This window comes from Camelus bactrianus, chromosome 23 (assembly GCF_048773025.1).
Source record: "Camelus bactrianus isolate YW-2024 breed Bactrian camel chromosome 23, ASM4877302v1, whole genome shotgun sequence".
In the NCBI taxonomy this organism is placed as follows: domain Eukaryota; kingdom Metazoa; phylum Chordata; class Mammalia; order Artiodactyla; family Camelidae; genus Camelus; species Camelus bactrianus.
Window position 1 is genome coordinate 40,994,216 of NC_133561.1, and position 27,630 is coordinate 41,021,845.

Consider the following 27,630-nt stretch of genomic DNA (forward strand, 5'->3'; position numbering starts at 1 on the left):
CAGACAGGAAAGTGCACGTTGGGATTGGTTTCATTTCTAGGAATTTCAGCCCCCATGAAAAAAAAATGGATCCATGTGCTGAGAGTGTGGGTGTTACAGCAGAAAGCAACAGACGGATATGTAATCTGGGTGAATGGATATTACACAAACATGAGTTTCCTTGAGTGGGTCTCTGTGTACTGTGAACTGTTAGAAAGTTTAAAGAGGTGTGAATCCATAAACTGAACATGGACACACTTCCCTCCGTTTGTACTGTGTATACAGATCTGAAGAAAAGGAAAGAGGGAAGAGAAAAGGACCATGGGACCCTTCTGGATAGAATCACATTTCCCTTAGGAAACTCTCGTCTAATGCAGCATCACCTCCAACACGAACTTGATTCATCAACCACTGGGGATGGCAGTTACCGATTGGATTCCAGGTGGAATGTTGGTGTGTACCACGAGGCTTGTTGCGGCTGGTGGATCCAAGGTAACTGGGCAGAATTCTGTGGGTGGATCAGTTTGATGGTGGGTCTGCTGCCCTATGTGGAGATTGGCTTAAGTCTTTTGTTCAGGAAGCTGAGTAAGTTCGAGATACTGCTGCTGCCCAGAGACCTGAGTTCAAGGGTCAGTTTACAGAATCTGAAAGGGCAGACAGTAGAAGATCTGCCTGTCATCAGCTTACTGGTGAAGCTCCGAGGTATTTTCAGACTTGCCCAGTAGTGTTGATGTCGACTTTATGGGAGACACGAAGCGAAGCTGCCAGAAATCCTGGCTGCATGGATTGAGGAGATGTGCGAACACATTGATGAAAATTGTTCTGCTACAGTGGAGAATATCGGCATGGAGACATCTCTAGAGCATACCAGGCTCGAAAGACATTCATGAGACCTACTGAACCACGGTGATACTGGCAGAAACATACGGAGTTTCAACGTGCCCTTGAGAAAGTTACTCGATTCTCAGCTCCAAGAACTGGTCCAAGATTCCTGACGTCTAAAAGAGAAGAGATGGCAGAGATGATAAAAGCGCTCATGGTCTTGGAAGGGGTCGTGAGAATCCACACATCCCAAGGGGCATTTACGAATCATTCAGACCGAAATGCACCAAGCCCCGGTAAGCCTATTCCCACGTTTGTGCCTAGCTATCAATCACATGCTCTTCCCTCCACTCCACTCACGCATCCATTTCAAAGGATCAGAAACTGAGCTGCAATGAATCCAGTAGGAGGAGAGCAAGCCCCTACTAGAATCAGAGTTCCTCCTCCTTCACACTCGGTGAACAACACTTAACTCCTTAAATGTCAAATACTCTCGACTGAAATAGATAGGAATTCAATACTTAGCTCACACAAAGAAATGATGACCTTCCCCTAGATTCAGCAAATGCGGGGTTTATGTATTCTTTGGGCTGAAGGAGTGTGGGAAGTGTGGGGATTCTTTGACTGAACTTGAAAATGTATTAGGCCTCAGTTTCTCAAGACAGTACCGGAAAATATTCGAACTCAGATAGTGAACTGAACAGTAAAATTCGCCAAACTCAATAAAGACACAGGTTTTGTGGACCGTTGTTCACTTCAGTCAAGACCCGGGTTCACTATATCTTGGAGGTGCAGACTTGGTTGTGTTAAATTGCTTTACCCAACATGATCGGATGATTAAGACTTCTCAGCACTGATAGAAGAACACCTGGTTCTCAAGAGCCTAGCATAGCTGCAGCAGGTTTCTCATAGTTAAATGCCTCTAGGTGCTTTTGGAATCAAGCCTAAATGTATATATTCTGTTTAGATTTTCTTGTATATCCCTAGAGAATAATGTTACCCCTTGAAATGCCAACATTGCCTAGTATGTGTCATTGGGAGTAAAGGGCACCATGTGCATAAGGGAAACGCAGGTTGGGCGTTATTTCATGGTTCCAATAGTTATTTCATTGTTCCTTTTGTTTTTGGAGGCTTCAGAAAAAGACTTGGCATGACCCCTTCAAGCTTTTGGAATGCTATATTGCATTGAGTCAGTCTGTTTTTTACTTAGAGCTGACAAAATGTTACAGAAATTGACAAGTCAGGATTTTTGTTGATTTGGTAATTTTCAAAAACTAACTTCAATTTCATATAAATCCCACAACACGTAAATCGATACTATTAACATTCTTAAAGACTGCAACTGCCATATCAACCTAATGTCAAAGATGTGGTCTTGGGAAAAACCTTCCGACCATGGCTGAAAACAAAACGGAGCTAAACTAATATCCAATTTGTGTGAATTATTTGTGGAAAGTTTTGATTTATCTATGTCCAGTAGGCAGAGAATCAGTGCAAACTGCTCTCACTCGCTCCCATACTCAAAATTTTGTAAACATCCAATCAACCAGCCCTTGGCACAGGACACTTGCCGAAGAGTGGTCTGTTACATCCAAAGACAGGATGAGGCCTCAGAAAACCTGGAAGCAGTAAAAGGCAAAGTAGAGAATGGAAACCAGTGCAGGGTCTGACCTGTGGTAATGGAGCATCAAAGGTGTAACTCTGTTATCCTTGGAAGCACACTCTCAAGCGGGCAGCAGGCATGGGATTGATGGAGATGCGCTGAGTGTTAGAAGAGTGCACAGCAGATGCTTGGCTGACAGAACTCAAAGAAATCAGCACAAAATATCCCCACAATTTTTTCTGAGACCAAGATCTGAGCTGCCAAATCTGAGCTAGCAGAGGCAGCGGAAAAAGAGGGATAGGGCTACGGATGATGGCTCTCACAGAACTCAGGGATCTAGAGTGCGTTGTGGGTTTTGGTGGGTACTATCAAGAGAGCAAAGATAACTGTGAACTCAGTGAGACAGCAACCGCACTGGCTCGTGAGGTTGAGTTTATCGATATGTCCTATGGCCACATCCACTGCATCTGCAGGACCAGGGTCCAATTTGACATTTTGCCAATAGAGCACATGTGGGGCTCAGAGGAATCATGCATCTGGTCTGAGGGTTCCAGGGGGCCTTGGGTTTGAAATCAGTATTAAAAGACTTAGGATCCGCTACATTCTTAACCTGGATTGGGATTCCAGTCAGGTTTCAGGCAGAAGATGCAGAACAGCTCTGTGGTTGCCTTCGTGAACTCATGACTCAAGCATGAGAGAACTAGGAAAAGTGGTCAAAGTCCACAGCATGAGAAGATGAAGCATTTCTTACAGCATTATCACCCAAAAACTGATGCTACATTTTGGAGGGCACTGACAGGTTTCTGCACCAAGGACACATAGGTAGGTTTGCGGGATCATCCCAGCAGGCCCTGAAGTATGACATCCATACATATGGTTCCACTGTTGTTTCTGTAGACAGAGAAGCTCTGGGAAGAACTGGTAACTTTGGGACTTTCCCATGGCAGAAGAAATTACAAGCGCACACTCTGTTGGCTGTTTTGGAGACACTTCAAAAGTCATACAGAAGAATGCAGAGCTGATAACCTATAGAAGCTTCATTTCCACTAGAGGAAGTGCCCTGTGCCCTTTCAGAATTGTGAGATTAGTGTAATAAAAACGAGGTTTTACTAACTGAAACAGTATGATGTGTTCATCACATCAAAGGCAAAACCAGGATTTAGAGATATACCAGACAACACACACAGGTACGGGGCATGGCATCAAGGTCTAGGGAAATTTGTCCTCACAGAACTAACTTGGAATTGCGTACACCAAAGAGTCTAAAGTTTGCACTTAACCAAGCCCTAAAAGTCTATATTATGTACATGATAGTACCTGACCTGTAGATTAAAAGAAGTATAGTAAAAGAAACAGGAAGTACCATTTCCACTTCCAAAGAGATTGAAGGCCCAAAACATAAGCTTTCAAACAAATAGACGGCAAAACGATAACAGAGCTAGCTCTGAAAATGGAGATGAGGAAAACACTGATGAACCACCATGCCTCAGAATCACAAAAGGCAGAATACCAGAAAAGGGGAAGAGAAACTCTAAAGAAGAACCCATTAGTATCAGAAAACTCAATGGATGAGATAAAAACTTGACTAAAGTCAATCCTAAGCAGACTACTTAATGCATGGGACTCGTGAATGACTGAGAGGACAGGGGAATAGAAATCTCTCGATCAGAAGAAGACACAGAAAAGCAAGTGCATACCAACGCTAACATCACTGTTGAATCATGGGTTAAGAAAAAGCAGGTAAGAATAAGACTCATAGGATTCCCAAATGGAAAAGCAAGAGATAAAATAATAAATTCTGAAAAGGAATTTGTAGAAAAATCAGAATGAAACTTGCTGAAAGCCAGGAAAGTATCATCTATACGAATTCAGGATGTACACATCGTTCAAAAGAGGTGGAATACAAATAGACGAACAAGAAGCTGTAGAATTCAAATAAACAAAATTCATGATCATCCCAGTGAAGTAAAATGCACCTCGAGGAAATGAACTTAGTCAGAACAGAACCTCCAGAGGGGTTTCAGCTGATATCTCGGCAGAAATTTTGAAGCACGGGGAGGAGTGCCAGGACATAGACCATATCTTGAATGAGAAAAAGCTGCAATCTAGGGTAGCCTATGACAAATGACTGCCGTTTATAACAACGGCAGAGCTAGGGAAATTCACTGACCGGCAAACCTTAAAAGAATTCAGCACTTTGAGGCTGATCCTAAAACAAAAATTGAGAATCCTACCCTGAGTAGAAATGTAGCACGATGAAATGGAAATAACAAAACCATTATTGCAAATGCAAGAAGAGCCTGAGTTGCAAAGAAGTAAGAAGAAGAAGGCAAGCAGGACATCAAAATCCTAAAGATGGGAGAGGGTAGCAGGTAATCATAGGTGAATTTAAGCACTATCTTAAGTGAATCAGCTTACATGACTGTCTGTCTGAAGCAAAATGAGAGATGTATGGCCTAATGTGTTTGCAAAACATACAAAATATCAGACAAACAAACAAACACCAAAAGTTTACAGTTGACTTACATATACCAAACAAACATGAATATTCAAAACAATATACTCAAAGTGATGTCAAGGATCATTCAGCACGCATCGACCCATTATCGCGGCTAGCATGTACTCAACACACTTGTGTTCAGAAAACAGATGCGTGCATTACTATTCATAGATACTGATCCAGAAGTGCATATCTTGAGCCAACACAAATGACGGTTTTGAATAAGTGTGGGTCATTGAACGGGATATAGTCTTACAAGATTTCGAACAAGATGAATGAATGCCATATACTATGCTTCGTAGGGAAGAAATGGCATAAGCCTATAACAAAGAAAATTAGCTCTGCGAAATAGTACTAAGTGCAAAAGAGACAGACAGGAAAGTGCACGTTGGGATTGGTTTCATTTCTAGGAATTTCAGCCCCCATGAAAAAAAAATGGATCCATGTGCTGAGAGTGTGGGTGTTACAGCAGAAAGCAACAGACGGATATGTAATCTGGGTGAATGGATATTACACAAACATGAGTTTCCTTGAGTGGGTCTCTGTGTACTGTGAACTGTTAGAAAGTTTAAAGAGGTGTGAATCCATAAACTGAACATGGACACACTTCCCTCCGTTTGTACTGTGTATACAGATCTGAAGAAAAGGAAAGAGGGAAGAGAAAAGGACCATGGGACCCTTCTGGATAGAATCACATTTCCCTTAGGAAACTCTCGTCTAATGCAGCATCACCTCCAACACGAACTTGATTCATCAACCACTGGGGATGGCAGTTACCGATTGGATTCCAGGTGGAATGTTGGTGTGTACCACGAGGCTTGTTGCGGCTGGTGGATCCAAGGTAACTGGGCAGAATTCTGTGGGTGGATCAGTTTGATGGTGGGTCTGCTGCCCTATGTGGAGATTGGCTTAAGTCTTTTGTTCAGGAAGCTGAGTAAGTTCGAGATACTGCTGCTGCCCAGAGACCTGAGTTCAAGGGTCAGTTTACAGAATCTGAAAGGGCAGACAGTAGAAGATCTGCCTGTCATCAGCTTACTGGTGAAGCTCCGAGGTATTTTCAGACTTGCCCAGTAGTGTTGATGTCGACTTTATGGGAGACACGAAGCGAAGCTGCCAGAAATCCTGGCTGCATGGATTGAGGAGATGTGCGAACACATTGATGAAACTTGTTCTGCTACAGTGGAGAATATCGGCATGGAGACATCTCTAGAGCATACCAGGCTCGAAAGACATTCATGAGACCTACTGAACCACGGTGATACTGGCAGAAACATACGGAGTTTCAACGTGCCCTTGAGAAAGTTACTCGATTCTCAGCTCCAAGAACTGGTCCAAGATTCCTGACGTCTAAAAGAGAAGAGATGGCAGAGATGATAAAAGAGCTCATGGTCTTGGAAGGGGTCGTGAGAATCCACACATCCCAAGGGGCATTTACGAATCATTCAGACCGAAATGCACCAAGCCCCGGTAAGCCTATTCCCACGTTTGTGCCTAGCTATCAATCACATGCTCTTCCCTCCACTCCACTCACGCATCCATTTCAAAGGATCAGAAACTGAGCTGCAATGAATCCAGTAGGAGGAGAGCAAGCCCCTACTAGAATCAGAGTTCCTCCTCCTTCACACTCGGTGAACAACACTTAACTCCTTAAATGTCAAATACTCTCGACTGAAATAGATAGGAATTCAATACTTAGCTCACACAAAGAAATGATGACCTTCCCCTAGATTCAGCAAATGCGGGGTTTATGTATTCTTTGGGCTGAAGGAGTGTGGGAAGTGTGGGGATTCTTTGACTGAACTTGAAAATGTATTAGGCCTCAGTTTCTCAAGACAGTACCGGAAAATATTCGAACTCAGATAGTGAACTGAACAGTAAAATTCGCCTAACTCAATAAAGACACAGGTTTTGTGGACCGTTGTTCACTTCAGTCAAGACCCGGGTTCACTATATCTTGGAGGTGCAGACTTGGTTGTGTTAAATTGCTTTACCCAACATGATCGGATGATTAAGACTTCTCAGCACTGATAGAAGAACACCTGGTTCTCAAGAGCCTAGCATAGCTGCAGCAGGTTTCTCATAGTTAAATGCCTCTAGGTGCTTTTGGAATCAAGCCTAAATGTATATATTCTGTTTAGATTTTCTTGTATATCCCTAGAGAATAATGTTACCCCTTGAAATGCCAACATTGCCTAGTATGTGTCATTGGGAGTAAAGGGCACCATGTGCATAAGGGAAACGCAGGTTGGGCGTTATTTCATGGTTCCAATAGTTATTTCATTGTTCCTTTTGTTTTTGGAGGCTTCAGAAAAAGACTTGGCATGACCCCTTCAAGCTTTTGGAATGCTATATTGCATTGAGTCAGTCTGTTTTTTACTTAGAGCTGACAAAATGTTACAGAAATTGACAAGTCAGGATTTTTGTTGATTTGGTAATTTTCAAAAACTAACTTCAATTTCATATAAATCCCACAACACGTAAATCGATACTATTAACATTCTTAAAGACTGCAACTGCCATATCAACCTAATGTCAAAGATGTGGTCTTGGGAAAAACCTTCCGACCATGGCTGAAAACAAAACGGAGCTAAACTAATATCCAATTTGTGTGAATTATTTGTGGAAAGTTTTGATTTATCTATGTCCAGTAGGCAGAGAATCAGTGCAAACTGCTCTCACTCGCTCCCATACTCAAAATTTTGTAAACATCCAATCAACCAGCCCTTGGCACAGGACACTTGCCGAAGAGTGGTCTGTTACATCCAAAGACAGGATGAGGCCTCAGAAAACCTGGAAGCAGTAAAAGGCAAAGTAGAGAATGGAAACCAGTGCAGGGTCTGACCTGTGGTAATGGAGCATCAAAGGTGTAACTCTGTTATCCTTGGAAGCACACTCTCAAGCGGGCAGCAGGCATGGGATTGATGGAGATGCGCTGAGTGTTAGAAGAGTGCACAGCAGATGCTTGGCTGACAGAACTCAAAGAAATCAGCACAAAATATCCCCACAATTTTTTCTGAGACCAAGATCTGAGCTGCCAAATCTGAGCTAGCAGAGGCAGCGGAAAAAGAGGGATAGGGCTACGGATGATGGCTCTCACAGAACTCAGGGATCTAGAGTGCGTTGTGGGTTTTGGTGGGTACTATCAAGAGAGCAAAGATAACTGTGAACTCAGTGAGACAGCAACCGCACTGGCTCGTGAGGTTGAGTTTATCGATATGTCCTATGGCCACATCCACTGCATCTGCAGGACCAGGGTCCAATTTGACATTTTGCCAATAGAGCACATGTGGGGCTCAGAGGAATCATGCATCTGGTCTGAGGGTTCCAGGGGGCCTTGGGTTTGAAATCAGTATTAAAAGACTTAGGATCCGCTACATTCTTAACCTGGATTGGGATTCCAGTCAGGTTTCAGGCAGAAGATGCAGAACAGCTCTGTGGTTGCCTTCGTGAACTCATGACTCAAGCATGAGAGAACTAGGAAAAGTGGTCAAAGTCCACAGCATGAGAAGATGAAGCATTTCTTACAGCATTATCACCCAAAAACTGATGCTACATTTTGGAGGGCACTGACAGGTTTCTGCACCAAGGACACATAGGTAGGTTTGCGGGATCATCCCAGCAGGCCCTGAAGTATGACATCCATACATATGGTTCCACTGTTGTTTCTGTAGACAGAGAAGCTCTGGGAAGAACTGGTAACTTTGGGACTTTCCCATGGCAGAAGAAATTACAAGCGCACACTCTGTTGGCTGTTTTGGAGACACTTCAAAAGTCATACAGAAGAATGCAGAGCTGATAACCTATAGAAGCTTCATTTCCACTAGAGGAAGTGCCCTGTGCCCTTTCAGAATTGTGAGATTAGTGTAATAAAAACGAGGTTTTACTAACTGAAACAGTATGATGTGTTCATCACATCAAAGGCAAAACCAGGATTTAGAGATATACCAGACAACACACACAGGTACGGGGCATGGCATCAAGGTCTAGGGAAATTTGTCCTCACAGAACTAACTTGGAATTGCGTACACCAAAGAGTCTAAAGTTTGCACTTAACCAAGCCCTAAAAGTCTATATTATGTACATGATAGTACCTGACCTGTAGATTAAAAGAAGTATAGTAAAAGAAACAGGAAGTACCATTTCCACTTCCAAAGAGATTGAAGGCCCAAAACATAAGCTTTCAAACAAATAGACGGCAAAACGATAACAGAGCTAGCTCTGAAAATGGAGATGAGGAAAACACTGATGAACCACCATGCCTCAGAATCACAAAAGGCAGAATACCAGAAAAGGGGAAGAGAAACTCTAAAGAAGAACCCATTAGTATCAGAAAACTCAATGGATGAGATAAAAACTTGACTAAAGTCAATCCTAAGCAGACTACTTAATGCATGGGACTCGTGAATGACTGAGAGGACAGGGGAATAGAAATCTCTCGATCAGAAGAAGACACAGAAAAGCAAGTGCATACCAACGCTAACATCACTGTTGAATCATGGGTTAAGAAAAAGCAGGTAAGAATAAGACTCATAGGATTCCCAAATGGAAAAGCAAGAGATAAAATAATAAATTCTGAAAAGGAATTTGTAGAAAAATCAGAATGAAACTTGCTGAAAGCCAGGAAAGTATCATCTATACGAATTCAGGATGTACACATCGTTCAAAAGAGGTGGAATACAAATAGACGAACAAGAAGCTGTAGAATTCAAATAAACAAAATTCATGATCATCCCAGTGAAGTAAAATGCACCTCGAGGAAATGAACTTAGTCAGAACAGAACCTCCAGAGGGGTTTCAGCTGATATCTCGGCAGAAATTTTGAAGCACGGGGAGGAGTGCCAGGACATAGACCATATCTTGAATGAGAAAAAGCTGCAATCTAGGGTAGCCTATGACAAATGACTGCCGTTTATAACAACGGCAGAGCTAGGGAAATTCACTGACCGGCAAACCTTAAAAGAATTCAGCACTTTGAGGCTGATCCTAAAACAAAAATTGAGAATCCTACCCTGAGTAGAAATGTAGCACGATGAAATGGAAATAACAAAACCATTATTGCAAATGCAAGAAGAGCCTGAGTTGCAAAGAAGTAAGAAGAAGAAGGCAAGCAGGACATCAAAATCCTAAAGATGGGAGAGGGTAGCAGGTAATCATAGGTGAATTTAAGCACTATCTTAAGTGAATCAGCTTACATGACTGTCTGTCTGAAGCAAAATGAGAGATGTATGGCCTAATGTGTTTGCAAAACATACAAAATATCAGACAAACAAACAAACACCAAAAGTTTACAGTTGACTTACATATACCAAACAAACATGAATATTCAAAACAATATACTCAAAGTGATGTCAAGGATCATTCAGCACGCATCGACCCATTATCGCGGCTAGCATGTACTCAACACACTTGTGTTCAGAAAACAGATGCGTGCATTACTATTCATAGATACTGATCCAGAAGTGCATATCTTGAGCCAACACAAATGACGGTTTTGAATAAGTGTGGGTCATTGAACGGGATATAGTCTTACAAGATTTCGAACAAGATGAATGAATGCCATATACTATGCTTCGTAGGGAAGAAATGGCATAAGCCTATAACAAAGAAAATTAGCTCTGCGAAATAGTACTAAGTGCAAAAGAGACAGACAGGAAAGTGCACGTTGGGATTGGTTTCATTTCTAGGAATTTCAGCCCCCATGAAAAAAAAATGGATCCATGTGCTGAGAGTGTGGGTGTTACAGCAGAAAGCAACAGACGGATATGTAATCTGGGTGAATGGATATTACACAAACATGAGTTTCCTTGAGTGGGTCTCTGTGTACTGTGAACTGTTAGAAAGTTTAAAGAGGTGTGAATCCATAAACTGAACATGGACACACTTCCCTCCGTTTGTACTGTGTATACAGATCTGAAGAAAAGGAAAGAGGGAAGAGAAAAGGACCATGGGACCCTTCTGGATAGAATCACATTTCCCTTAGGAAACTCTCGTCTAATGCAGCATCACCTCCAACACGAACTTGATTCATCAACCACTGGGGATGGCAGTTACCGATTGGATTCCAGGTGGAATGTTGGTGTGTACCACGAGGCTTGTTGCGGCTGGTGGATCCAAGGTAACTGGGCAGAATTCTGTGGGTGGATCAGTTTGATGGTGGGTCTGCTGCCCTATGTGGAGATTGGCTTAAGTCTTTTGTTCAGGAAGCTGAGTAAGTTCGAGATACTGCTGCTGCCCAGAGACCTGAGTTCAAGGGTCAGTTTACAGAATCTGAAAGGGCAGACAGTAGAAGATCTGCCTGTCATCAGCTTACTGGTGAAGCTCCGAGGTATTTTCAGACTTGCCCAGTAGTGTTGATGTCGACTTTATGGGAGACACGAAGCGAAGCTGCCAGAAATCCTGGCTGCATGGATTGAGGAGATGTGCGAACACATTGATGAAACTTGTTCTGCTACAGTGGAGAATATCGGCATGGAGACATCTCTAGAGCATACCAGGCTCGAAAGACATTCATGAGACCTACTGAACCACGGTGATACTGGCAGAAACATACGGAGTTTCAACGTGCCCTTGAGAAAGTTACTCGATTCTCAGCTCCAAGAACTGGTCCAAGATTCCTGACGTCTAAAAGAGAAGAGATGGCAGAGATGATAAAAGAGCTCATGGTCTTGGAAGGGGTCGTGAGAATCCACACATCCCAAGGGGCATTTACGAATCATTCAGACCGAAATGCACCAAGCCCCGGTAAGCCTATTCCCACGTTTGTGCCTAGCTATCAATCACATGCTCTTCCCTCCACTCCACTCACGCATCCATTTCAAAGGATCAGAAACTGAGCTGCAATGAATCCAGTAGGAGGAGAGCAAGCCCCTACTAGAATCAGAGTTCCTCCTCCTTCACACTCGGTGAACAACACTTAACTCCTTAAATGTCAAATACTCTCGACTGAAATAGATAGGAATTCAATACTTAGCTCACACAAAGAAATGATGACCTTCCCCTAGATTCAGCAAATGCGGGGTTTATGTATTCTTTGGGCTGAAGGAGTGTGGGAAGTGTGGGGATTCTTTGACTGAACTTGAAAATGTATTAGGCCTCAGTTTCTCAAGACAGTACCGGAAAATATTCGAACTCAGATAGTGAACTGAACAGTAAAATTCGCCTAACTCAATAAAGACACAGGTTTTGTGGACCGTTGTTCACTTCAGTCAAGACCCGGGTTCACTATATCTTGGAGGTGCAGACTTGGTTGTGTTAAATTGCTTTACCCAACATGATCGGATGATTAAGACTTCTCAGCACTGATAGAAGAACACCTGGTTCTCAAGAGCCTAGCATAGCTGCAGCAGGTTTCTCATAGTTAAATGCCTCTAGGTGCTTTTGGAATCAAGCCTAAATGTATATATTCTGTTTAGATTTTCTTGTATATCCCTAGAGAATAATGTTACCCCTTGAAATGCCAACATTGCCTAGTATGTGTCATTGGGAGTAAAGGGCACCATGTGCATAAGGGAAACGCAGGTTGGGCGTTATTTCATGGTTCCAATAGTTATTTCATTGTTCCTTTTGTTTTTGGAGGCTTCAGAAAAAGACTTGGCATGACCCCTTCAAGCTTTTGGAATGCTATATTGCATTGAGTCAGTCTGTTTTTTACTTAGAGCTGACAAAATGTTACAGAAATTGACAAGTCAGGATTTTTGTTGATTTGGTAATTTTCAAAAACTAACTTCAATTTCATATAAATCCCACAACACGTAAATCGATACTATTAACATTCTTAAAGACTGCAACTGCCATATCAACCTAATGTCAAAGATGTGGTCTTGGGAAAAACCTTCCGACCATGGCTGAAAACAAAACGGAGCTAAACTAATATCCAATTTGTGTGAATTATTTGTGGAAAGTTTTGATTTATCTATGTCCAGTAGGCAGAGAATCAGTGCAAACTGCTCTCACTCGCTCCCATACTCAAAATTTTGTAAACATCCAATCAACCAGCCCTTGGCACAGGACACTTGCCGAAGAGTGGTCTGTTACATCCAAAGACAGGATGAGGCCTCAGAAAACCTGGAAGCAGTAAAAGGCAAAGTAGAGAATGGAAACCAGTGCAGGGTCTGACCTGTGGTAATGGAGCATCAAAGGTGTAACTCTGTTATCCTTGGAAGCACACTCTCAAGCGGGCAGCAGGCATGGGATTGATGGAGATGCGCTGAGTGTTAGAAGAGTGCACAGCAGATGCTTGGCTGACAGAACTCAAAGAAATCAGCACAAAATATCCCCACAATTTTTTCTGAGACCAAGATCTGAGCTGCCAAATCTGAGCTAGCAGAGGCAGCGGAAAAAGAGGGATAGGGCTACGGATGATGGCTCTCACAGAACTCAGGGATCTAGAGTGCGTTGTGGGTTTTGGTGGGTACTATCAAGAGAGCAAAGATAACTGTGAACTCAGTGAGACAGCAACCGCACTGGCTCGTGAGGTTGAGTTTATCGATATGTCCTATGGCCACATCCACTGCATCTGCAGGACCAGGGTCCAATTTGACATTTTGCCAATAGAGCACATGTGGGGCTCAGAGGAATCATGCATCTGGTCTGAGGGTTCCAGGGGGCCTTGGGTTTGAAATCAGTATTAAAAGACTTAGGATCCGCTACATTCTTAACCTGGATTGGGATTCCAGTCAGGTTTCAGGCAGAAGATGCAGAACAGCTCTGTGGTTGCCTTCGTGAACTCATGACTCAAGCATGAGAGAACTAGGAAAAGTGGTCAAAGTCCACAGCATGAGAAGATGAAGCATTTCTTACAGCATTATCACCCAAAAACTGATGCTACATTTTGGAGGGCACTGACAGGTTTCTGCACCAAGGACACATAGGTAGGTTTGCGGGATCATCCCAGCAGGCCCTGAAGTATGACATCCATACATATGGTTCCACTGTTGTTTCTGTAGACAGAGAAGCTCTGGGAAGAACTGGTAACTTTGGGACTTTCCCATGGCAGAAGAAATTACAAGCGCACACTCTGTTGGCTGTTTTGGAGACACTTCAAAAGTCATACAGAAGAATGCAGAGCTGATAACCTATAGAAGCTTCATTTCCACTAGAGGAAGTGCCCTGTGCCCTTTCAGAATTGTGAGATTAGTGTAATAAAAACGAGGTTTTACTAACTGAAACAGTATGATGTGTTCATCACATCAAAGGCAAAACCAGGATTTAGAGATATACCAGACAACACACACAGGTACGGGGCATGGCATCAAGGTCTAGGGAAATTTGTCCTCACAGAACTAACTTGGAATTGCGTACACCAAAGAGTCTAAAGTTTGCACTTAACCAAGCCCTAAAAGTCTATATTATGTACATGATAGTACCTGACCTGTAGATTAAAAGAAGTATAGTAAAAGAAACAGGAAGTACCATTTCCACTTCCAAAGAGATTGAAGGCCCAAAACATAAGCTTTCAAACAAATAGACGGCAAAACGATAACAGAGCTAGCTCTGAAAATGGAGATGAGGAAAACACTGATGAACCACCATGCCTCAGAATCACAAAAGGCAGAATACCAGAAAAGGGGAAGAGAAACTCTAAAGAAGAACCCATTAGTATCAGAAAACTCAATGGATGAGATAAAAACTTGACTAAAGTCAATCCTAAGCAGACTACTTAATGCATGGGACTCGTGAATGACTGAGAGGACAGGGGAATAGAAATCTCTCGATCAGAAGAAGACACAGAAAAGCAAGTGCATACCAACGCTAACATCACTGTTGAATCATGGGTTAAGAAAAAGCAGGTAAGAATAAGACTCATAGGATTCCCAAATGGAAAAGCAAGAGATAAAATAATAAATTCTGAAAAGGAATTTGTAGAAAAATCAGAATGAAACTTGCTGAAAGCCAGGAAAGTATCATCTATACGAATTCAGGATGTACACATCGTTCAAAAGAGGTGGAATACAAATAGACGAACAAGAAGCTGTAGAATTCAAATAAACAAAATTCATGATCATCCCAGTGAAGTAAAATGCACCTCGAGGAAATGAACTTAGTCAGAACAGAACCTCCAGAGGGGTTTCAGCTGATATCTCGGCAGAAATTTTGAAGCACGGGGAGGAGTGCCAGGACATAGACCATATCTTGAATGAGAAAAAGCTGCAATCTAGGGTAGCCTATGACAAATGACTGCCGTTTATAACAACGGCAGAGCTAGGGAAATTCACTGACCGGCAAACCTTAAAAGAATTCAGCACTTTGAGGCTGATCCTAAAACAAAAATTGAGAATCCTACCCTGAGTAGAAATGTAGCACGATGAAATGGAAATAACAAAACCATTATTGCAAATGCAAGAAGAGCCTGAGTTGCAAAGAAGTAAGAAGAAGAAGGCAAGCAGGACATCAAAATCCTAAAGATGGGAGAGGGTAGCAGGTAATCATAGGTGAATTTAAGCACTATCTTAAGTGAATCAGCTTACATGACTGTCTGTCTGAAGCAAAATGAGAGATGTATGGCCTAATGTGTTTGCAAAACATACAAAATATCAGACAAACAAACAAACACCAAAAGTTTACAGTTGACTTACATATACCAAACAAACATGAATATTCAAAACAATATACTCAAAGTGATGTCAAGGATCATTCAGCACGCATCGACCCATTATCGCGGCTAGCATGTACTCAACACACTTGTGTTCAGAAAACAGATGCGTGCATTACTATTCATAGATACTGATCCAGAAGTGCATATCTTGAGCCAACACAAATGACGGTTTTGAATAAGTGTGGGTCATTGAACGGGATATAGTCTTACAAGATTTCGAACAAGATGAATGAATGCCATATACTATGCTTCGTAGGGAAGAAATGGCATAAGCCTATAACAAAGAAAATTAGCTCTGCGAAATAGTACTAAGTGCAAAAGAGACAGACAGGAAAGTGCACGTTGGGATTGGTTTCATTTCTAGGAATTTCAGCCCCCATGAAAAAAAAATGGATCCATGTGCTGAGAGTGTGGGTGTTACAGCAGAAAGCAACAGACGGATATGTAATCTGGGTGAATGGATATTACACAAACATGAGTTTCCTTGAGTGGGTCTCTGTGTACTGTGAACTGTTAGAAAGTTTAAAGAGGTGTGAATCCATAAACTGAACATGGACACACTTCCCTCCGTTTGTACTGTGTATACAGATCTGAAGAAAAGGAAAGAGGGAAGAGAAAAGGACCATGGGACCCTTCTGGATAGAATCACATTTCCCTTAGGAAACTCTCGTCTAATGCAGCATCACCTCCAACACGAACTTGATTCATCAACCACTGGGGATGGCAGTTACCGATTGGATTCCAGGTGGAATGTTGGTGTGTACCACGAGGCTTGTTGCGGCTGGTGGATCCAAGGTAACTGGGCAGAATTCTGTGGGTGGATCAGTTTGATGGTGGGTCTGCTGCCCTATGTGGAGATTGGCTTAAGTCTTTTGTTCAGGAAGCTGAGTAAGTTCGAGATACTGCTGCTGCCCAGAGACCTGAGTTCAAGGGTCAGTTTACAGAATCTGAAAGGGCAGACAGTAGAAGATCTGCCTGTCATCAGCTTACTGGTGAAGCTCCGAGGTATTTTCAGACTTGCCCAGTAGTGTTGATGTCGACTTTATGGGAGACACGAAGCGAAGCTGCCAGAAATCCTGGCTGCATGGATTGAGGAGATGTGCGAACACATTGATGAAACTTGTTCTGCTACAGTGGAGAATATCGGCATGGAGACATCTCTAGAGCATACCAGGCTCGAAAGACATTCATGAGACCTACTGAACCACGGTGATACTGGCAGAAACATACGGAGTTTCAACGTGCCCTTGAGAAAGTTACTCGATTCTCAGCTCCAAGAACTGGTCCAAGATTCCTGACGTCTAAAAGAGAAGAGATGGCAGAGATGATAAAAGAGCTCATGGTCTTGGAAGGGGTCGTGAGAATCCACACATCCCAAGGGGCATTTACGAATCATTCAGACCGAAATGCACCAAGCCCCGGTAAGCCTATTCCCACGTTTGTGCCTAGCTATCAATCACATGCTCTTCCCTCCACTCCACTCACGCATCCATTTCAAAGGATCAGAAACTGAGCTGCAATGAATCCAGTAGGAGGAGAGCAAGCCCCTACTAGAATCAGAGTTCCTCCTCCTTCACACTCGGTGAACAACACTTAACTCCTTAAATGTCAAATACTCTCGACTGAAATAGATAGGAATTCAATACTTAGCTCACACAAAGAAATGATGACCTTCCCCTAGATTCAGCAAATGCGGGGTTTATGTATTCTTTGGGCTGAAGGAGTGTGGGAAGTGTGGGGATTCTTTGACTGAACTTGAAAATGTATTAGGCCTCAGTTTCTCAAGACAGTACCGGAAAATATTCGAACTCAGATAGTGAACTGAACAGTAAAATTCGCCTAACTCAATAAAGACACAGGTTTTGTGGACCGTTGTTCACTTCAGTCAAGACCCGGGTTCACTATATCTTGGAGGTGCAGACTTGGTTGTGTTAAATTGCTTTACCCAACATGATCGGATGATTAAGACTTCTCAGCACTGATAGAAGAACACCTGGTTCTCAAGAGCCTAGCATAGCTGCAGCAGGTTTCTCATAGTTAAATGCCTCTAGGTGCTTTTGGAATCAAGCCTAAATGTATATATTCTGTTTAGATTTTCTTGTATATCCCTAGAGAATAATGTTACCCCTTGAAATGCCAACATTGCCTAGTATGTGTCATTGGGAGTAAAGGGCACCATGTGCATAAGGGAAACGCAGGTTGGGCGTTATTTCATGGTTCCAATAGTTATTTCATTGTTCCTTTTGTTTTTGGAGGCTTCAGAAAAAGACTTGGCATGACCCCTTCAAGCTTTTGGAATGCTATATTGCATTGAGTCAGTCTGTTTTTTACTTAGAGCTGACAAAATGTTACAGAAATTGACAAGTCAGGATTTTTGTTGATTTGGTAATTTTCAAAAACTAACTTCAATTTCATATAAATCCCACAACACGTAAATCGATACTATTAACATTCTTAAAGACTGCAACTGCCATATCAACCTAATGTCAAAGATGTGGTCTTGGGAAAAACCTTCCGACCATGGCTGAAAACAAAACGGAGCTAAACTAATATCCAATTTGTGTGAATTATTTGTGGAAAGTTTTGATTTATCTATGTCCAGTAGGCAGAGAATCAGTGCAAACTGCTCTCACTCGCTCCCATACTCAAAATTTTGTAAACATCCAATCAACCAGCCCTTGGCACAGGACACTTGCCGAAGAGTGGTCTGTTACATCCAAAGACAGGATGAGGCCTCAGAAAACCTGGAAGCAGTAAAAGGCAAAGTAGAGAATGGAAACCAGTGCAGGGTCTGACCTGTGGTAATGGAGCATCAAAGGTGTAACTCTGTTATCCTTGGAAGCACACTCTCAAGCGGGCAGCAGGCATGGGATTGATGGAGATGCGCTGAGTGTTAGAAGAGTGCACAGCAGATGCTTGGCTGACAGAACTCAAAGAAATCAGCACAAAATATCCCCACAATTTTTTCTGAGACCAAGATCTGAGCTGCCAAATCTGAGCTAGCAGAGGCAGCGGAAAAAGAGGGATAGGGCTACGGATGATGGCTCTCACAGAACTCAGGGATCTAGAGTGCGTTGTGGGTTTTGGTGGGTACTATCAAGAGAGCAAAGATAACTGTGAACTCAGTGAGACAGCAACCGCACTGGCTCGTGAGGTTGAGTTTATCGATATGTCCTATGGCCACATCCACTGCATCTGCAGGACCAGGGTCCAATTTGACATTTTGCCAATAGAGCACATGTGGGGCTCAGAGGAATCATGCATCTGGTCTGAGGGTTCCAGGGGGCCTTGGGTTTGAAATCAGTATTAAAAGACTTAGGATCCGCTACATTCTTAACCTGGATTGGGATTCCAGTCAGGTTTCAGGCAGAAGATGCAGAACAGCTCTGTGGTTGCCTTCGTGAACTCATGACTCAAGCATGAGAGAACTAGGAAAAGTGGTCAAAGTCCACAGCATGAGAAGATGAAGCATTTCTTACAGCATTATCACCCAAAAACTGATGCTACATTTTGGAGGGCACTGACAGGTTTCTGCACCAAGGACACATAGGTAGGTTTGCGGGATCATCCCAGCAGGCCCTGAAGTATGACATCCATACATATGGTTCCACTGTTGTTTCTGTAGACAGAGAAGCTCTGGGAAGAACTGGTAACTTTGGGACTTTCCCATGGCAGAAGAAATTACAAGCGCACACTCTGTTGGCTGTTTTGGAGACACTTCAAAAGTCATACAGAAGAATGCAGAGCTGATAACCTATAGAAGCTTCATTTCCACTAGAGGAAGTGCCCTGTGCCCTTTCAGAATTGTGAGATTAGTGTAATAAAAACGAGGTTTTACTAACTGAAACAGTATGATGTGTTCATCACATCAAAGGCAAAACCAGGATTTAGAGATATACCAGACAACACACACAGGTACGGGGCATGGCATCAAGGTCTAGGGAAATTTGTCCTCACAGAACTAACTTGGAATTGCGTACACCAAAGAGTCTAAAGTTTGCACTTAACCAAGCCCTAAAAGTCTATATTATGTACATGATAGTACCTGACCTGTAGATTAAAAGAAGTATAGTAAAAGAAACAGGAAGTACCATTTCCACTTCCAAAGAGATTGAAGGCCCAAAACATAAGCTTTCAAACAAATAGACGGCAAAACGATAACAGAGCTAGCTCTGAAAATGGAGATGAGGAAAACACTGATGAACCACCATGCCTCAGAATCACAAAAGGCAGAATACCAGAAAAGGGGAAGAGAAACTCTAAAGAAGAACCCATTAGTATCAGAAAACTCAATGGATGAGATAAAAACTTGACTAAAGTCAATCCTAAGCAGACTACTTAATGCATGGGACTCGTGAATGACTGAGAGGACAGGGGAATAGAAATCTCTCGATCAGAAGAAGACACAGAAAAGCAAGTGCATACCAACGCTAACATCACTGTTGAATCATGGGTTAAGAAAAAGCAGGTAAGAATAAGACTCATAGGATTCCCAAATGGAAAAGCAAGAGATAAAATAATAAATTCTGAAAAGGAATTTGTAGAAAAATCAGAATGAAACTTGCTGAAAGCCAGGAAAGTATCATCTATACGAATTCAGGATGTACACATCGTTCAAAAGAGGTGGAATACAAATAGACGAACAAGAAGCTGTAGAATTCAAATAAACAAAATTCATGATCATCCCAGTGAAGTAAAATGCACCTCGAGGAAATGAACTTAGTCAGAACAGAACCTCCAGAGGGGTTTCAGCTGATATCTCGGCAGAAATTTTGAAGCACGGGGAGGAGTGCCAGGACATAGACCATATCTTGAATGAGAAAAAGCTGCAATCTAGGGTAGCCTATGACAAATGACTGCCGTTTATAACAACGGCAGAGCTAGGGAAATTCACTGACCGGCAAACCTTAAAAGAATTCAGCACTTTGAGGCTGATCCTAAAACAAAAATTGAGAATCCTACCCTGAGTAGAAATGTAGCACGATGAAATGGAAATAACAAAACCATTATTGCAAATGCAAGAAGAGCCTGAGTTGCAAAGAAGTAAGAAGAAGAAGGCAAGCAGGACATCAAAATCCTAAAGATGGGAGAGGGTAGCAGGTAATCATAGGTGAATTTAAGCACTATCTTAAGTGAATCAGCTTACATGACTGTCTGTCTGAAGCAAAATGAGAGATGTATGGCCTAATGTGTTTGCAAAACATACAAAATATCAGACAAACAAACAAACACCAAAAGTTTACAGTTGACTTACATATACCAAACAAACATGAATATTCAAAACAATATACTCAAAGTGATGTCAAGGATCATTCAGCACGCATCGACCCATTATCGCGGCTAGCATGTACTCAACACACTTGTGTTCAGAAAACAGATGCGTGCATTACTATTCATAGATACTGATCCAGAAGTGCATATCTTGAGCCAACACAAATGACGGTTTTGAATAAGTGTGGGTCATTGAACGGGATATAGTCTTACAAGATTTCGAACAAGATGAATGAATGCCATATACTATGCTTCGTAGGGAAGAAATGGCATAAGCCTATAACAAAGAAAATTAGCTCTGCGAAATAGTACTAAGTGCAAAAGAGACAGACAGGAAAGTGCACGTTGGGATTGGTTTCATTTCTAGGAATTTCAGCCCCCATGAAAAAAAAATGGATCCATGTGCTGAGAGTGTGGGTGTTACAGCAGAAAGCAACAGACGGATATGTAATCTGGGTGAATGGATATTACACAAACATGAGTTTCCTTGAGTGGGTCTCTGTGTACTGTGAACTGTTAGAAAGTTTAAAGAGGTGTGAATCCATAAACTGAACATGGACACACTTCCCTCCGTTTGTACTGTGTATACAGATCTGAAGAAAAGGAAAGAGGGAAGAGAAAAGGACCATGGGACCCTTCTGGATAGAATCACATTTCCCTTAGGAAACTCTCGTCTAATGCAGCATCACCTCCAACACGAACTTGATTCATCAACCACTGGGGATGGCAGTTACCGATTGGATTCCAGGTGGAATGTTGGTGTGTACCACGAGGCTTGTTGCGGCTGGTGGATCCAAGGTAACTGGGCAGAATTCTGTGGGTGGATCAGTTTGATGGTGGGTCTGCTGCCCTATGTGGAGATTGGCTTAAGTCTTTTGTTCAGGAAGCTGAGTAAGTTCGAGATACTGCTGCTGCCCAGAGACCTGAGTTCAAGGGTCAGTTTACAGAATCTGAAAGGGCAGACAGTAGAAGATCTGCCTGTCATCAGCTTACTGGTGAAGCTCCGAGGTATTTTCAGACTTGCCCAGTAGTGTTGATGTCGACTTTATGGGAGACACGAAGCGAAGCTGCCAGAAATCCTGGCTGCATGGATTGAGGAGATGTGCGAACACATTGATGAAACTTGTTCTGCTACAGTGGAGAATATCGGCATGGAGACATCTCTAGAGCATACCAGGCTCGAAAGACATTCATGAGACCTACTGAACCACGGTGATACTGGCAGAAACATACGGAGTTTCAACGTGCCCTTGAGAAAGTTACTCGATTCTCAGCTCCAAGAACTGGTCCAAGATTCCTGACGTCTAAAAGAGAAGAGATGGCAGAGATGATAAAAGCGCTCATGGTCTTGGAAGGGGTCGTGAGAATCCACACATCCCAAGGGGCATTTACGAATCATTCAGACCGAAATGCACCAAGCCCCGGTAAGCCTATTCCCACGTTTGTGCCTAGCTATCAATCACATGCTCTTCCCTCCACTCCACTCACGCATCCATTTCAAAGGATCAGAAACTGAGCTGCAATGAATCCAGTAGGAGGAGAGCAAGCCCCTACTAGAATCAGAGTTCCTCCTCCTTCACACTCGGTGAACAACACTTAACTCCTTAAATGTCAAATACTCTCGACTGAAATAGATAGGAATTCAATACTTAGCTCACACAAAGAAATGATGACCTTCCCCTAGATTCAGCAAATGCGGGGTTTATGTATTCTTTGGGCTGAAGGAGTGTGGGAAGTGTGGGGATTCTTTGACTGAACTTGAAAATGTATTAGGCCTCAGTTTCTCAAGACAGTACCGGAAAATATTCGAACTCAGATAGTGAACTGAACAGTAAAATTCGCCTAACTCAATAAAGACACAGGTTTTGTGGACCGTTGTTCACTTCAGTCAAGACCCGGGTTCACTATATCTTGGAGGTGCAGACTTGGTTGTGTTAAATTGCTTTACCCAACATGATCGGATGATTAAGACTTCTCAGCACTGATAGAAGAACACCTGGTTCTCAAGAGCCTAGCATAGCTGCAGCAGGTTTCTCATAGTTAAATGCCTCTAGGTGCTTTTGGAATCAAGCCTAAATGTATATATTCTGTTTAGATTTTCTTGTATATCCCTAGAGAATAATGTTACCCCTTGAAATGCCAACATTGCCTAGTATGTGTCATTGGGAGTAAAGGGCACCATGTGCATAAGGGAAACGCAGGTTGGGCGTTATTTCATGGTTCCAATAGTTATTTCATTGTTCCTTTTGTTTTTGGAGGCTTCAGAAAAAGACTTGGCATGACCCCTTCAAGCTTTTGGAATGCTATATTGCATTGAGTCAGTCTGTTTTTTACTTAGAGCTGACAAAATGTTACAGAAATTGACAAGTCAGGATTTTTGTTGATTTGGTAATTTTCAAAAACTAACTTCAATTTCATATAAATCCCACAACACGTAAATCGATACTATTAACATTCTTAAAGACTGCAACTGCCATATCAACCTAATGTCAAAGATGTGGTCTTGGGAAAAACCTTCCGACCATGGCTGAAAACAAAACGGAGCTAAACTAATATCCAATTTGTGTGAATTATTTGTGGAAAGTTTTGATTTATCTATGTCCAGTAGGCAGAGAATCAGTGCAAACTGCTCTCACTCGCTCCCATACTCAAAATTTTGTAAACATCCAATCAACCAGCCCTTGGCACAGGACACTTGCCGAAGAGTGGTCTGTTACATCCAAAGACAGGATGAGGCCTCAGAAAACCTGGAAGCAGTAAAAGGCAAAGTAGAGAATGGAAACCAGTGCAGGGTCTGACCTGTGGTAATGGAGCATCAAAGGTGTAACTCTGTTATCCTTGGAAGCACACTCTCAAGCGGGCAGCAGGCATGGGATTGATGGAGATGCGCTGAGTGTTAGAAGAGTGCACAGCAGATGCTTGGCTGACAGAACTCAAAGAAATCAGCACAAAATATCCCCACAATTTTTTCTGAGACCAAGATCTGAGCTGCCAAATCTGAGCTAGCAGAGGCAGCGGAAAAAGAGGGATAGGGCTACGGATGATGGCTCTCACAGAACTCAGGGATCTAGAGTGCGTTGTGGGTTTTGGTGGGTACTATCAAGAGAGCAAAGATAACTGTGAACTCAGTGAGACAGCAACCGCACTGGCTCGTGAGGTTGAGTTTATCGATATGTCCTATGGCCACATCCACTGCATCTGCAGGACCAGGGTCCAATTTGACATTTTGCCAATAGAGCACATGTGGGGCTCAGAGGAATCATGCATCTGGTCTGAGGGTTCCAGGGGGCCTTGGGTTTGAAATCAGTATTAAAAGACTTAGGATCCGCTACATTCTTAACCTGGATTGGGATTCCAGTCAGGTTTCAGGCAGAAGATGCAGAACAGCTCTGTGGTTGCCTTCGTGAACTCATGACTCAAGCATGAGAGAACTAGGAAAAGTGGTCAAAGTCCACAGCATGAGAAGATGAAGCATTTCTTACAGCATTATCACCCAAAAACTGATGCTACATTTTGGAGGGCACTGACAGGTTTCTGCACCAAGGACACATAGGTAGGTTTGCGGGATCATCCCAGCAGGCCCTGAAGTATGACATCCATACATATGGTTCCACTGTTGTTTCTGTAGACAGAGAAGCTCTGGGAAGAACTGGTAACTTTGGGACATTCCCATGGCAGAAGAAATTACAAGCGCACACTCTGTTGGCTGTTTTGGAGACACTTCAAAAGTCATACAGAAGAATGCAGAGCTGATAACCTATAGAAGCTTCATTTCCACTAGAGGAAGTGCCCTGTGCCCTTTCAGAATTGTGAGATTAGTGTAATAAAAACGAGGTTTTACTAACTGAAACAGTATGATGTGTTCATCACATCAAAGGCAAAACCAGGATTTAGAGATATACCAGACAACACACACAGGTACGGGGCATGGCATCAAGGTCTAGGGAAATTTGTCCTCACAGAACTAACTTGGAATTGCGTACACCAAAGAGTCTAAAGTTTGCACTTAACCAAGCCCTAAAAGTCTATATTATGTACATGATAGTACCTGACCTGTAGATTAAAAGAAGTATAGTAAAAGAAACAGGAAGTACCATTTCCACTTCCAAAGAGATTGAAGGCCCAAAACATAAGCTTTCAAACAAATAGACGGCAAAACGATAACAGAGCTAGCTCTGAAAATGGAGATGAGGAAAACACTGATGAACCACCATGCCTCAGAATCACAAAAGGCAGAATACCAGAAAAGGGGAAGAGAAACTCTAAAGAAGAACCCATTAGTATCAGAAAACTCAATGGATGAGATAAAAACTTGACTAAAGTCAATCCTAAGCAGACTACTTAATGCATGGGACTCGTGAATGACTGAGAGGACAGGGGAATAGAAATCTCTCGATCAGAAGAAGACACAGAAAAGCAAGTGCATACCAACGCTAACATCACTGTTGAATCATGGGTTAAGAAAAAGCAGGTAAGAATAAGACTCATAGGATTCCCAAATGGAAAAGCAAGAGATAAAATAATAAATTCTGAAAAGAAATTTGTAGAAAAATCAGAATGAAACTTGCTGAAAGCCAGGAAAGTATCATCTATACGAATTCAGGATGTACACATCGTTCAAAAGAGGTGGAATACAAATAGACGAACAAGAAGCTGTAGAATTCAAATAAACAAAATTCATGATCATCCCAGTGAAGTAAAATGCACCTCGAGGAAATGAACTTAGTCAGAACAGAACCTCCAGAGGGGTTTCAGCTGATATCTCGGCAGAAATTTTGAAGCACGGGGAGGAGTGCCAGGACATAGACCATATCTTGAATGAGAAAAAGCTGCAATCTAGGGTAGCCTATGACAAATGACTGCCGTTTATAACAACGGCAGAGCTAGGGAAATTCACTGACCGGCAAACCTTAAAAGAATTCAGCACTTTGAGGCTGATCCTAAAACAAAAATTGAGAATCCTACCCTGAGTAGAAATGTAGCACGATGAAATGGAAATAACAAAACCATTATTGCAAATGCAAGAAGAGCCTGAGTTGCAAAGAAGTAAGAAGAAGAAGGCAAGCAGGACATCAAAATCCTAAAGATGGGAGAGGGTAGCAGGTAATCATAGGTGAATTTAAGCACTATCTTAAGTGAATCAGCTTACATGACTGTCTGTCTGAAGCAAAATGAGAGATGTATGGCCTAATGTGTTTGCAAAACATACAAAATATCAGACAAACAAACAAACACCAAAAGTTTACAGTTGACTTACATATACCAAACAAACATGAATATTCAAAACAATATACTCAAAGTGATGTCAAGGATCATTCAGCACGCATCGACCCATTATCGCGGCTAGCATGTACTCAACACACTTGTGTTCAGAAAACAGATGCGTGCATTACTATTCATAGATACTGATCCAGAAGTGCATATCTTGAGCCAACACAAATGACGGTTTTGAATAAGTGTGGGTCATTGAACGGGATATAGTCTTACAAGATTTCGAACAAGATGAATGAATGCCATATACTATGCTTCGTAGGGAAGAAATGGCATAAGCCTATAACAAAGAAAATTAGCTCTGCGAAATAGTACTAAGTGCAAAAGAGACAGACAGGAAAGTGCACGTTGGGATTGGTTTCATTTCTAGGAATTTCAGCCCCCATGAAAAAAAAATGGATCCATGTGCTGAGAGTGTGGGTGTTACAGCAGAAAGCAACAGACGGATATGTAATCTGGGTGAATGGATATTACACAAACATGAGTTTCCTTGAGTGGGTCTCTGTGTACTGTGAACTGTTAGAAAGTTTAAAGAGGTGTGAATCCATAAACTGAACATGGACACACTTCCCTCCGTTTGTACTGTGTATACAGATCTGAAGAAAAGGAAAGAGGGAAGAGAAAAGGACCATGGGACCCTTCTGGATAGAATCACATTTCCCTTAGGAAACTCTCGTCTAATGCAGCATCACCTCCAACACGAACTTGATTCATCAACCACTGGGGATGGCAGTTACCGATTGGATTCCAGGTGGAATGTTGGTGTGTACCACGAGGCTTGTTGCGGCTGGTGGATCCAAGGTAACTGGGCAGAATTCTGTGGGTGGATCAGTTTGATGGTGGGTCTGCTGCCCTATGTGGAGATTGGCTTAAGTCTTTTGTTCAGGAAGCTGAGTAAGTTCGAGATACTGCTGCTGCCCAGAGACCTGAGTTCAAGGGTCAGTTTACAGAATCTGAAAGGGCAGACAGTAGAAGATCTGCCTGTCATCAGCTTACTGGTGAAGCTCCGAGGTATTTTCAGACTTGCCCAGTAGTGTTGATGTCGACTTTATGGGAGACACGAAGCGAAGCTGCCAGAAATCCTGGCTGCATGGATTGAGGAGATGTGCGAACACATTGATGAAACTTGTTCTGCTACAGTGGAGAATATCGGCATGGAGACATCTCTAGAGCATACCAGGCTCGAAAGACATTCATGAGACCTACTGAACCACGGTGATACTGGCAGAAACATACGGAGTTTCAACGTGCCCTTGAGAAAGTTACTCGATTCTCAGCTCCAAGAACTGGTCCAAGATTCCTGACGTCTAAAAGAGAAGAGATGGCAGAGATGATAAAAGAGCTCATGGTCTTGGAAGGGGTCGTGAGAATCCACACATCCCAAGGGGCATTTACGAATCATTCAGACCGAAATGCACCAAGCCCCGGTAAGCCTATTCCCACGTTTGTGCCTAGCTATCAATCACATGCTCTTCCCTCCACTCCACTCACGCATCCATTTCAAAGGATCAGAAACTGAGCTGCAATGAATCCAGTAGGAGGAGAGCAAGCCCCTACTAGAATCAGAGTTCCTCCTCCTTCACACTCGGT

General features: G+C 42.5%; 1 long non-coding RNA gene across 1 annotated transcript; it reads right to left on the reverse strand.

Moving 5' to 3' along the window:
- Positions 1–829: 829 nt before the first annotated feature.
- LOC141574876 (uncharacterized) lies at positions 830–27,337 on the reverse strand. Its single transcript, XR_012502005.1, has 6 exons — positions 26,778–27,337; positions 21,504–22,073; positions 16,230–16,799; positions 10,956–11,525; positions 5,682–6,251; positions 830–977 (listed from the first exon to the last, which is right to left on the reverse strand). It is a non-coding gene; the product is annotated as an uncharacterized LOC141574876 (long non-coding RNA).
- Positions 27,338–27,630: the final 293 nt, after the last annotated feature.